The 9,649-nt window shown below is 48.4% G+C and overlaps 1 protein-coding gene and 1 long non-coding RNA gene across 3 annotated transcripts in view; both read right to left on the bottom strand.

Moving 5' to 3' along the window:
- The window catches only part of LOC105557347 (putative nuclease HARBI1), a 17,009-nt gene extending 9,087 nt beyond the window's left edge, over positions 1–7,922 (bottom strand). For both annotated transcript variants that reach the window (XM_012004561.1, XM_012004562.1), the window contains exons 1-2: positions 7,745–7,922; positions 7,598–7,669 (exon numbers count right to left, since the gene is read on the bottom strand). The gene's annotated coding sequence lies outside the window, so the exon portion shown is untranslated. The remainder of the gene's footprint in view (positions 1–7,597; positions 7,670–7,744) is intronic.
- A 2-nt stretch (positions 7,923–7,924) lies between these two features.
- On the bottom strand, positions 7,925–9,596 carry LOC105557344. Its single transcript, XR_001008593.1, has 3 exons — positions 9,455–9,596; positions 9,199–9,386; positions 7,925–8,199 (listed from the first exon to the last, which is right to left on the bottom strand). It is a non-coding gene; the product is annotated as an uncharacterized LOC105557344 (long non-coding RNA).
- Positions 9,597–9,649: the final 53 nt, after the last annotated feature.

Raw genomic sequence — 9,649 nt, 5'->3', positions numbered from 1 at the left:
GACAGCCCACCCCATCCCCTGTCGACCCACTGGTCAAGGAGGGGCCCGATTGCCCCGACGACGCGCAGCCCTGGGGTGTTGTTCCCCGAGGCTAAGAGCGCCTCTCGCCACATGGCGATTGTGCGTCGCCGGTGCCGGAGTCTCTGCCGAGCACGGTGAGTCGCCGACCATCTTATGGGTCTCCCCTCGGAGTCGCGGCTTTTGAGGAACATGTTACTATGTTCCTCCGCCGCGTACTCCATCGGGGGGAGACCAGCGATCACCGCCGCCGCGTTGTACGCCACGGTCCGGTACGCCCTACAGATCCTCGCGGCTATCGGGCGAAACGCACGCGCCATCTGAGCGCGCGCGCGCCGCGATGCCGCGAGTTTTGGGGCCCAAACTGGGGCCCCGTAGAGCGCCACGGACTTAACCGTATTGGCGTACAGCCGACGCACCTTGCCGTCCGGGCCGCCAAGGTTGGGGAGGAGCCGGCCAAGCTTGGCCGCTCTCACTCCCGCCCTGCTTGCGGCGCGTGCACGCGCATCCCTCGCGTGCGCCCTTCCACTGTCACGGGGGCCTCCACCTCCCCCCTCACCCGCGTGGTCTGGTTGGTCGCGGTGGTCACACGCTGCCCCGTGGTCGGGGCGAAGCTCCATCCCGCCGCTCGGAGCCACCTCATGATTTCGGGCCCAACGAAAGTGCGGCTCGATCCGGAGTCCACTAGCCCGCGCACTTCCCGCCCGGCAAGATCTATCCGGAGAAACGCGAGCGGCGCCGGGCCCTCCGCGCCGAAGGCGCTGTACACGACCGCCGGTGTCGTATCCGGGGCCTCCCCGCGCGGGGAGGCATCGGCGGGGGCTGGAAGCGAAGGAGTCGACTTGCCCCCGGCTCTCGACTCCCTCACTCGTTTCCCGCGCACTTGGGGCATGTCCGTACGGTTACATCGACGCGGCCGCACCGATAACAATGGATCCGCTCCTCCTCGGGGCAATCCCGGGCGAAGTGCCCTTCCGCGTCGCAGTTCCAGCACTTCCGGGCTTTCGCGCGCGCGCCCCCTGCGCCCTCGGTCGCGGCGTCCGCGGCGGCACCGGCGGGCGTCCCGGCGCTCGTCTCGCGGGACCCCCTTCCCTTCCCCCTGCCGCCCCGCGCGGGGACACCGGCGCCTGGTTCGTTCGCGCCCGACACCTGCAACGCGGCCACGACCCCGGCACCCCCCCCCCGCGCGCCCCTTCGGCGGTCTATACGCGAGATCGGGGAAGAGAGATTTCTCCGGCAGGGGCGGCGGACGATAGCTCAGCGCCGCGCTGTACCGGCTCTCGGCCCGTACGGCCAGGAGTTCCAGCGTGTCGAGATCGGTCGCGTTTTCGCGGCTCACGCGGTCTTGTAGGCGAGGCAGCATGTGGCGAAGCGGGTACCCCACCTTCTCCTCCTCGCTCCACGGCGGGGACAGCCGATTAAAAAAAAAGCGTGTTCATACACGTAAAGTAATCGGCGACGGGCACGCCCTCGCCCTGCGTGCGCTTCATTATCTCGTCCCGCAACGCGAACTGGAAGTCCGGATTTCCAAAGCGCGTCCGCCACGCCGCTTTGAAGGCGAGCCACGTATTGAAGCGATCACGCTTGGTCCGGTACCAGCTCAGCGCCATACCCGTAAGAAAGAACGGCAGGCACTGAAACAAGTCGGCGTCGGAGACGGGGATGATACCGCGGCCCTCCTCGATGCGCAACAAAAAGGTTTCCCCGTCCTCCCCGCGCGCTCCCGAAAAGTGGAGATTCCACTTTCTCATGGTATTATAGGCGTCGCTAGCGGAACTACGTCGGGCGGCGGCAGGGGCGACCGGCCCCGGCGTGTACAGCGGAAATTCCGTTTGCCCCGGTGGATCCGCGTGCCCCGACGGGCTATCGGGCCGCGGCACCCCGCCCGCGGGGAGCTCGAGATGCTCGGTGTTCGACATCCCGTTCGCACCCTCCCCGTCGTTATACGTAGTCCGGCCTGTCCGCACCCTACGCAGGAGCCGTAACGCGAGTACCGAGTCCGACCCGTCCACCGATAGGCTACGCTTCCGTAGCTCCTCCTGGAGCTGGTCCCGGTCGGCCGTGAAAACCCACTCGTCGTCCGACCCAGAGCCACTCATCCGCTCGGCCCGTCGCGGAACGCGGGGAAAGTCTTACCGGCGCGCGGTCTGTTTTGATCCGGCCACCGCCCGGACCGACACAATCCCGGCACGCGCAGGGTACACTCGCGTGATCGCGCGGCTAACACTTGTTTTGCCCACCCGACAAACAAACGGCGGTCGCTCGGTTCGAAATTCCGAGGGCACCGTTGGAAGAAGGTTTCCACAGATTCAAATCTCGATACCGTCAATTTGACGGCCCCTTCTATAATCCACTACTCCCTTCACCCATGCAACATGCGCTCACGTCCCGTCGTCCTCCGCTCACGCGAAAGTCACGGGCCCGATATCGCCGTTAATTTACGTGGGCCCCACGTTGGGCGCCAAATTCTTGTCACGCGTTTTTCAACGTTCGCTGGGCGCGACGAAGAAAGAGGCGGCTCCGGTGGCCGATACGCGGCCGTCGCCGTCCCGGGCCGATCACCTGAACGGAAGCAGCGACCGAAGGCAAGGTTGGGCGCCAGACGCGCCCGCGGGCAGCGTCGAATATCTACCGCGAGACGACTCCTCGTACGGGAACGGCGGCGTCGATCCGCTCGACGCGCACCGCGAATCCGCCTCCTCGACGCGACAAGGGCCGGCTGCTCGCCACCGTCGGCAGAGTGGCAGGATCCCGTAACTACGGGCCCGCGGGAACGGGACGTCGGGACGGGGCGCAATACACGCACACACTTAGACTAGCACACAAAATGATCTCGACTCGGGTTAAGAGAATAATGTAGGCGGTTTAATAGATCGGATACAACCAAACGGCAAAGAGAATAGGCCAGGGGCCTCCGCTGAGGCGAATGCGCGATCCGTCGGCCTCGCGAGCCTCCTCGCGGGAGGCCGCTCACGCTCGCGACACGCGGCCCGCGGCCGACACCCGGCGGGCCGGTCCGCCGCGAGAGAATTTCCCGGTGCGGGTCCAACGGCGCCCGCCCGAACAACGGCGCACGGGGCGTCCGCTCTACTCTCCCCTCCGAGGTCGCAACAACCGATACCCGCCCGCTACGTCCGCCCGATAAGCCCACGGCCGTCCCCTGGGAGCTCCCGCGCTTGGCACCGCCGATCCGCTCGCGACACGAAATGGCCGGTTCCGACTCCCCCTGGGAGCGGACGCCCGATAGCCCGAAACACTAAACGAACGCGGCGCGGTGCCAGAACGCGAGCTAACCCCCTCGGATGCACGCGGCTTTCACATAAGTAATTCTCCCTTCGAGGGCCACCTCACCGGCACGCCTCCTGGAGTTCCACGGCGCGGTCCCGGTCGGCACTCGGCTCCTCGGCCTCTCGATCACGGGCTGGACACGTGCCCGGCACTCTGCTCGCCGCACAGTGGGGTTTTTTCCCGAAAACGTGGACAAAATTCAAAATACGAATTTCGGATAAATGAAATTTTGACTATTGGTCTGGGTAGAGATGTAAATTCTGCGTGAAATGCCGTTGAGCCCATGCCTTTACGTTCTGTAACTTTCTCAGAACTTTAGTTCAAAGTTGCGCTTCATAGATGTCGCACGTATTGACCGATGTTTTGCCACGAAATACCGCAGTATTGTAAAGGGTATAACTTTTTTGTTATCACTGATAAGAAAACTTGGCAAAATGGATTCTCTTCCTGGAAGTACGTACAATATTTTACTCTATAGATAACATTTTATAATTTTCATTAGTGTCTTAGAACAGCGCGTATTTGTAGTAACGAGAAAAAATGTTCAAATTTCGGAAGAAAAATTTGTTAACTAACCTAAAAGTTGCATTATCCACGACATTCCGCTTGATTTCGCAAACAGAATTTTTGTTTAAACTATCATGTGTCAAATTATGAAAGAATTAGCTGCTAATATTTGCTAGCCTTGCTTTACGAGAATTTTTTAAGCGCGCTCCGCTGTGCTTAAGCGGTCTATCGAGCGAGAGCGGTGAGAGCAAATAGACGACGTGTTTTTTTACAGTTTCATGACAACAAAGACATATAACATTACACATAATATAAACAAAACCGATCTTAGCTCGATGTTTGTATCGATATGACTATTTTTCAGTTAATCAATTGTTAGAAAACCTTAGAGTTGTCTCGCAACACATGTTTTATATAATTTTTGTAAGATTACTTTTTCCTGTGTATAATTCAGGTTCTGACGATGAATCAGTAATATTAACACGGATGGAAATATTCGTCATGCTACAGTCATGCCTGAACAAGGATTTTAAAGATAAAATTCTATATTTGGAACAACAATTGTCAGACAAAATAAAGAGCTCTGTAACGATTCGTTCGAGTTTAAGACCATTTTTATCAACTCTTTTTTCAAAACTGAATAAAAAGTGGCAATATTCTTCAAGAAATATCGATTTTTTTCGAAAAAAAAAAGATTGTTGGCTCAGCGGTGCAGTATCAATTCCACTATGTGGCAATGTTGGAACAAAAATAATCAAGGGTCGTCCTTCAATGGATTTTAATAGTTGCTCCGAACGATCGAAAAGAAGGAAAACCTCAATTATTCGAAAAACAACGCCTATGCAAGAATTAACGTATGCGGCTCAAATGAGTTTAAGATCTTCAGGGCAAATAAACGCAGCGAAACTTGTAAAAGAAGTAACGACAACGAGTCCTACAAGAGCTACGAAGTACATACAAGCATATACAACGAGCCATGAAACGACAATGTCTGCAAGCGAAGCACTCTCTGTTATGGTGGAAGGGAAACTTACAAGAAAGTAATATAATGTTATAAGATCGGCAGCAAAGAATAATAACTGCAAATTATTTCCTACATATGAAGCAGTTTGAAAGGAAAAGAAACGATGTTACCCACCTCGTACATCTATGACTATTACGGAAACGATTGCAGAAGTTAAAGTACAGAGTTTATTGGACCATACGTGTGAACGCCTTTTGTTAGCCCAGTCAGAAGTTATTCAAGTATTGCCTCAAGAAAAATTGATCAATATTCAATTAATTTGTAAGTGGGGATGTGATGGAAGTTCAGGACAGAGTGAATACAAACAAAAATTTGATAATTGCAAATACTCAGATGAAAGTATATTTCTGACATCACTAGTTCCATTACAACTTATATCTGGCGACGAAAATTCGGAGGAAAAATATGTATTGTGGAAAAATCCAAGACCCTCATCTCCTAGATTTTGTCGACCTATAAAAATACAATTTTGTAAAGAAACTGTCGAATCAACGGTCAACGAAGTAAAACATATCGAAGATCAAATTACTGTACTCGAACCTTTAACAAATGTAATAAATGGAAAAGTAATTACCGTGCAATATAAAATGTTGTTTACCATGATAGATGGGAAAGTGTGCAACGCAATTTCATCAACGACTTCTACCCAACGATGCTACCTATGTGAAGCTACTTCAAAAGATTTCAACAACATTGACAAGATATTGGGTAGAAAAATAAACGAATCAAATTTACGATTTGGAATATCAATTTTGCATGCATGGATTCGAATGTATGAATGTTTACTGCATTTATCATATAAATTGACCATTAAGAAATGGCAAGTACGCGAGAAAGAAGAAAAAAATATAGTCGCTGAACGGAAAGCAAATATTCAAAAAGGACTAAAAATGAAATTAGGGCTTATTGTCGATCACCCGAAACAAGGTTTTGGAAATACTAATGATGGAAATACGGCGCGACGTTTTTTTGAGGCTTCGACTACGGTTGCTGAGATAACGGGATTAGACGAGACGATAATAAAAAGATTTTATGTAATTTTACAAGCAATTTCAAGTGGATACGACATTGATACGGTCAAATTTGAAGAATATGCTATACAAACCGCGCGTGAATTTGTAGCTAAATATCCATGGTATTACATGCCGACCACGGTCCACAAATTATTAATGCACGGTTCTGTGATTATTTCATATTTCCTGTTACCGATCGGACAATTATCAGAAGAAGCACAAGAATCCCGAAATAAAGATTTTAAAAGATATCGCGAGAATTTCGCAAGAAAGTGTTCGAGGCAAAAAAATTTAGAAGATATCTTTAACTGGTTGTTAGTATCCTCGGATATATATGTAAGCAGTATTAGAAAATTGCCTAAAAAAAATTGAAAAAATTTTCTGAAGAAGCAATACAACTTTTATGCTGCCCGAGGATTTCACGGCAAGACATAAATGAATCAAATACTCAAAGCAGTAGCGATGATTACAGCGACTCAGCGGATGAATAATATTATTATTAATAGTATTGTTATACCTACATTCATTTCTTAAATATATAGTAATGTCCTATAATCGATACTAAAATTTATTTGTAATTTACACACGCCTCAACCTTCTACAAAATTAAATTAATTTTCTACTTAATTTTCATTATATCGCATCGGCCATTTTGTTTATTGAAATTTACACATCAGATTCTTAATCAATGATCCAAAAAACGGGAGTATACCAATTTTCAAGCAAATCGAAGTACATTTGATATTTTGTCCACGTTTTCGGGAAAAAACCCCACTGTGCGCCGGCTCGGCACGCGTTCTCCGACGCGAAGTTGTCGACACGAGGATCCGCGAACGAAAGCGGAAGATCCGGCGCGAGCGGGTCGATCACCCGATCGCTCGTTCCGATCGCGAAAAGGGCTGCGCGAGATAGCGGCGCCGCGGATCCGCCAATCTGGTCGCTCGCCCGGCATGTCGCCGGGTCCGCAGGGGCGCGATCGCTGTCCGCGTTTTTCCGGGCGCGAAAGTCGCCCCGCGCGGCTCGCAGGGTCGGGGCGGTCGATCCTGGGCCCGCTCTCCGGCGCGCCGGTCCTTCGGCTCCGCCGATCCGGCCGCCCCTCCGGGGACCTCAGCCCGTGCTCGCCCCTCGGCTCCCTGTCCGGCCGGCGCCTTGTCTCTCGCCCCTCAGGGGCGACTCCGCGTGCTCGGGCTCCAAGCTCCAGGGCGGCTCGACCCCTCGGCGGTCATCGTCCGGCGGCGTCCCTTGCCCGCGCCTCTCGACTCGCCCCGCTCTCCGCCTGGCCCCTCGGCTTCCCCGCGGCCGCCGCTCGCTGGCCTCCGCGCTCTCGCCCCTCTGCTCCCCCCTTTTCTCCTCCCGTGCTCGACTCTCGGCTCCGCTGTCAGCTGATCTTCGGGGATGATTCGGTCGGCTCGGTGACGCTCCAAGGGCGCGATACAAAAAGAAAAGTCTCGGGTAAGCGGGCAGTCAAAAAAAAGGTGTGTTTGCGACCCCGGGAGGTTTCCCTACGGCCTCGCGCGGATCCTCTGTTCCCGGGCGGACCGACACCGCGCCTTGGGACGGCAGCGGGGAGCTGGCACGCGGCAGCTGATCCGCCACGTCACAACATATATACATATATTACAAAAAATATTAATAATTTTTAGATCAACATACTTGTAAGAACTCGTTTGCAGAAACTTCGTTGTCTCCAAATTTTATGATCTTTGGAGCCATGTCAATTAAAAAATTAAGCACTCGGTTATTCTGCCTGAAAGTTGTTGCATGACATACTCCAAATCTTTGCGACACATCTCTAAGGCAGACTTTATTCCCAGCAAACCTATGGAGTGTTCAATAATTACTATTAACACAGAAATTATGAGTAGTAGTTCAGTACAAATAAATAGCAACTTACCACAAAAAAGATAAAATATCCAATTCTGCGGTAGTAGGTTCACTACCTCCGTTACTCCGATCAAATGGATAGAATTTGGAATGTTCATAAATTTCAATTATTTTATAAGCTGTTGGTCTTGCAACGCGAAAATGACTTTTGAACTGCAACAATAATATAATTATTAATTATATATATACATATAATTATGTGTAATAATCACAATGTTTGACTAATTGGGCTTCAATGTTTTATATAAGCCCTACATTACCATCTAACATAAAAAATAAAATCTATGCGTAATTTTACTGAACATATTACGCGTCGCACTTAGTGGGAATGAGTCTTACAAACAAGTTATACTTTAGAATAACTTTGAGAATCAGCTTTTCTTCCATTGGCAGTTTGGAACCAACGCTTAATTTTTGCCTCAGTGTCAGTTAAAAAACTCGAAGGAAAACGCAATTTAACTGCACCTGCACATAAAGACGATTAAAATAATATTATCAACAAAAGAAACACACTAATATACAGGGTGTACGAATAAGGTCGGAACCCTTGAATATTTCCGAAAATATAAGGTTTTTCAAAAATGTGTCGGACATCAGTTTTATGGTTTCGAAATGGCTATAAGATGGTACCATTGATTTGACCTTGCATATTCGTTTTGAAGGTCACTTGAAGGTCACCATTAATTTCTTATATTAAACACCCTATTTTTTATTACATATTCTTATAGCTTACCTCGAGAGCTTTCCAAAACGCTATAATAGAGAATTTTTTATTAAGAACTTTTTGAATTATTAAGATTTGAAAGTTTCAATATTTTGACATAAATTACAAAATATCTCGTAAAATATTCATTTTTTATCATATTACCTTAATACTTTTTTGAACAGAGTAATGAGACAAATCAAACGGTGTAAAGAAAACATAAAATTGTTTAAAAAAAATTATTTTATTACTTGTTACAAAATTGTGTTTTCTTTACACCGGTTGATTTGTCTCATTATTTTGTTCAAAAAAGTATTAAGGTAATATGATAAAAAATTGAATATTTTACAAGATATTTTGTAATTTATATCAAAATATTGGAACTTTCAAACCTTAATAATTCAAAAAGTTCTTAATAAAAAATACTTTATTATAGCGTTTTGGAAAGTTCTCGAGGTAAGATATAAAAATGTGTAATAAAAAATAGGGTATCTAATTTAAGAAATTAATGGTGACCTTCAAGTGACCTTCAAAACGACTATGCAAGGTCAAACCAATGGTACCATTTTATAGCCCTTTCGAAACCATAAAACTTATGTCCGACACATTTTTGAAAAAACCTTATATTTTCCGAAATATTCAAGGGTTCCGACCTTTTTCGTACACCCTGTATATTTTATATCATACGGATACAAAAGAAATAACTTCATGCAAGTGGAATGGGATTTGTTATAAATTAAAAAATTAAGATCACAACTTACCAAATACAACTTCACATAATTTGGTGTCACAAAATTTCAATTTATCGCTTTCCGATCCACTCCAACTTATTTGTTTGGCAAGAGTATTAGAAATTAACTTCGACAAAATATTCCCTGTGACACTGCGTTCTGAGGAAATAGCCGAACCTCTGTTCAACTATAAGCGCACTTAAGCGGCGAGCACTTGCCTACAAAAATATGTTTAAACTTTGTCGTTCGCTAGAATATTATATAAAAAAAGGAAAAGCAGAATTACCTGTGTTGTGGTCGTCGAGTATGCAGATACGTGGACACGAGACACGTGGAGACACGCAGCAACACCGGCACGTGCACGGCATGTGCACAAGACCGGTACCAAAACTTGGCTGTTTTGCCGAACCCCTGTTCAACTGGTTCAACTATATAAGCGCACTTAAGCGGCGAGCGCTTGCCTACAAAAATATATTTAAAC

Source organism: Vollenhovia emeryi, unplaced genomic scaffold (genome assembly GCF_000949405.1).
Source record: "Vollenhovia emeryi isolate VEMERY1.0 unplaced genomic scaffold, V.emery_V1.0 DF939515.1, whole genome shotgun sequence".
Classification (NCBI taxonomy): Eukaryota; Metazoa; Arthropoda; class Insecta; order Hymenoptera; family Formicidae; genus Vollenhovia; species Vollenhovia emeryi.
This window is presented reverse-complemented; position numbering and strand designations above follow the sequence as displayed.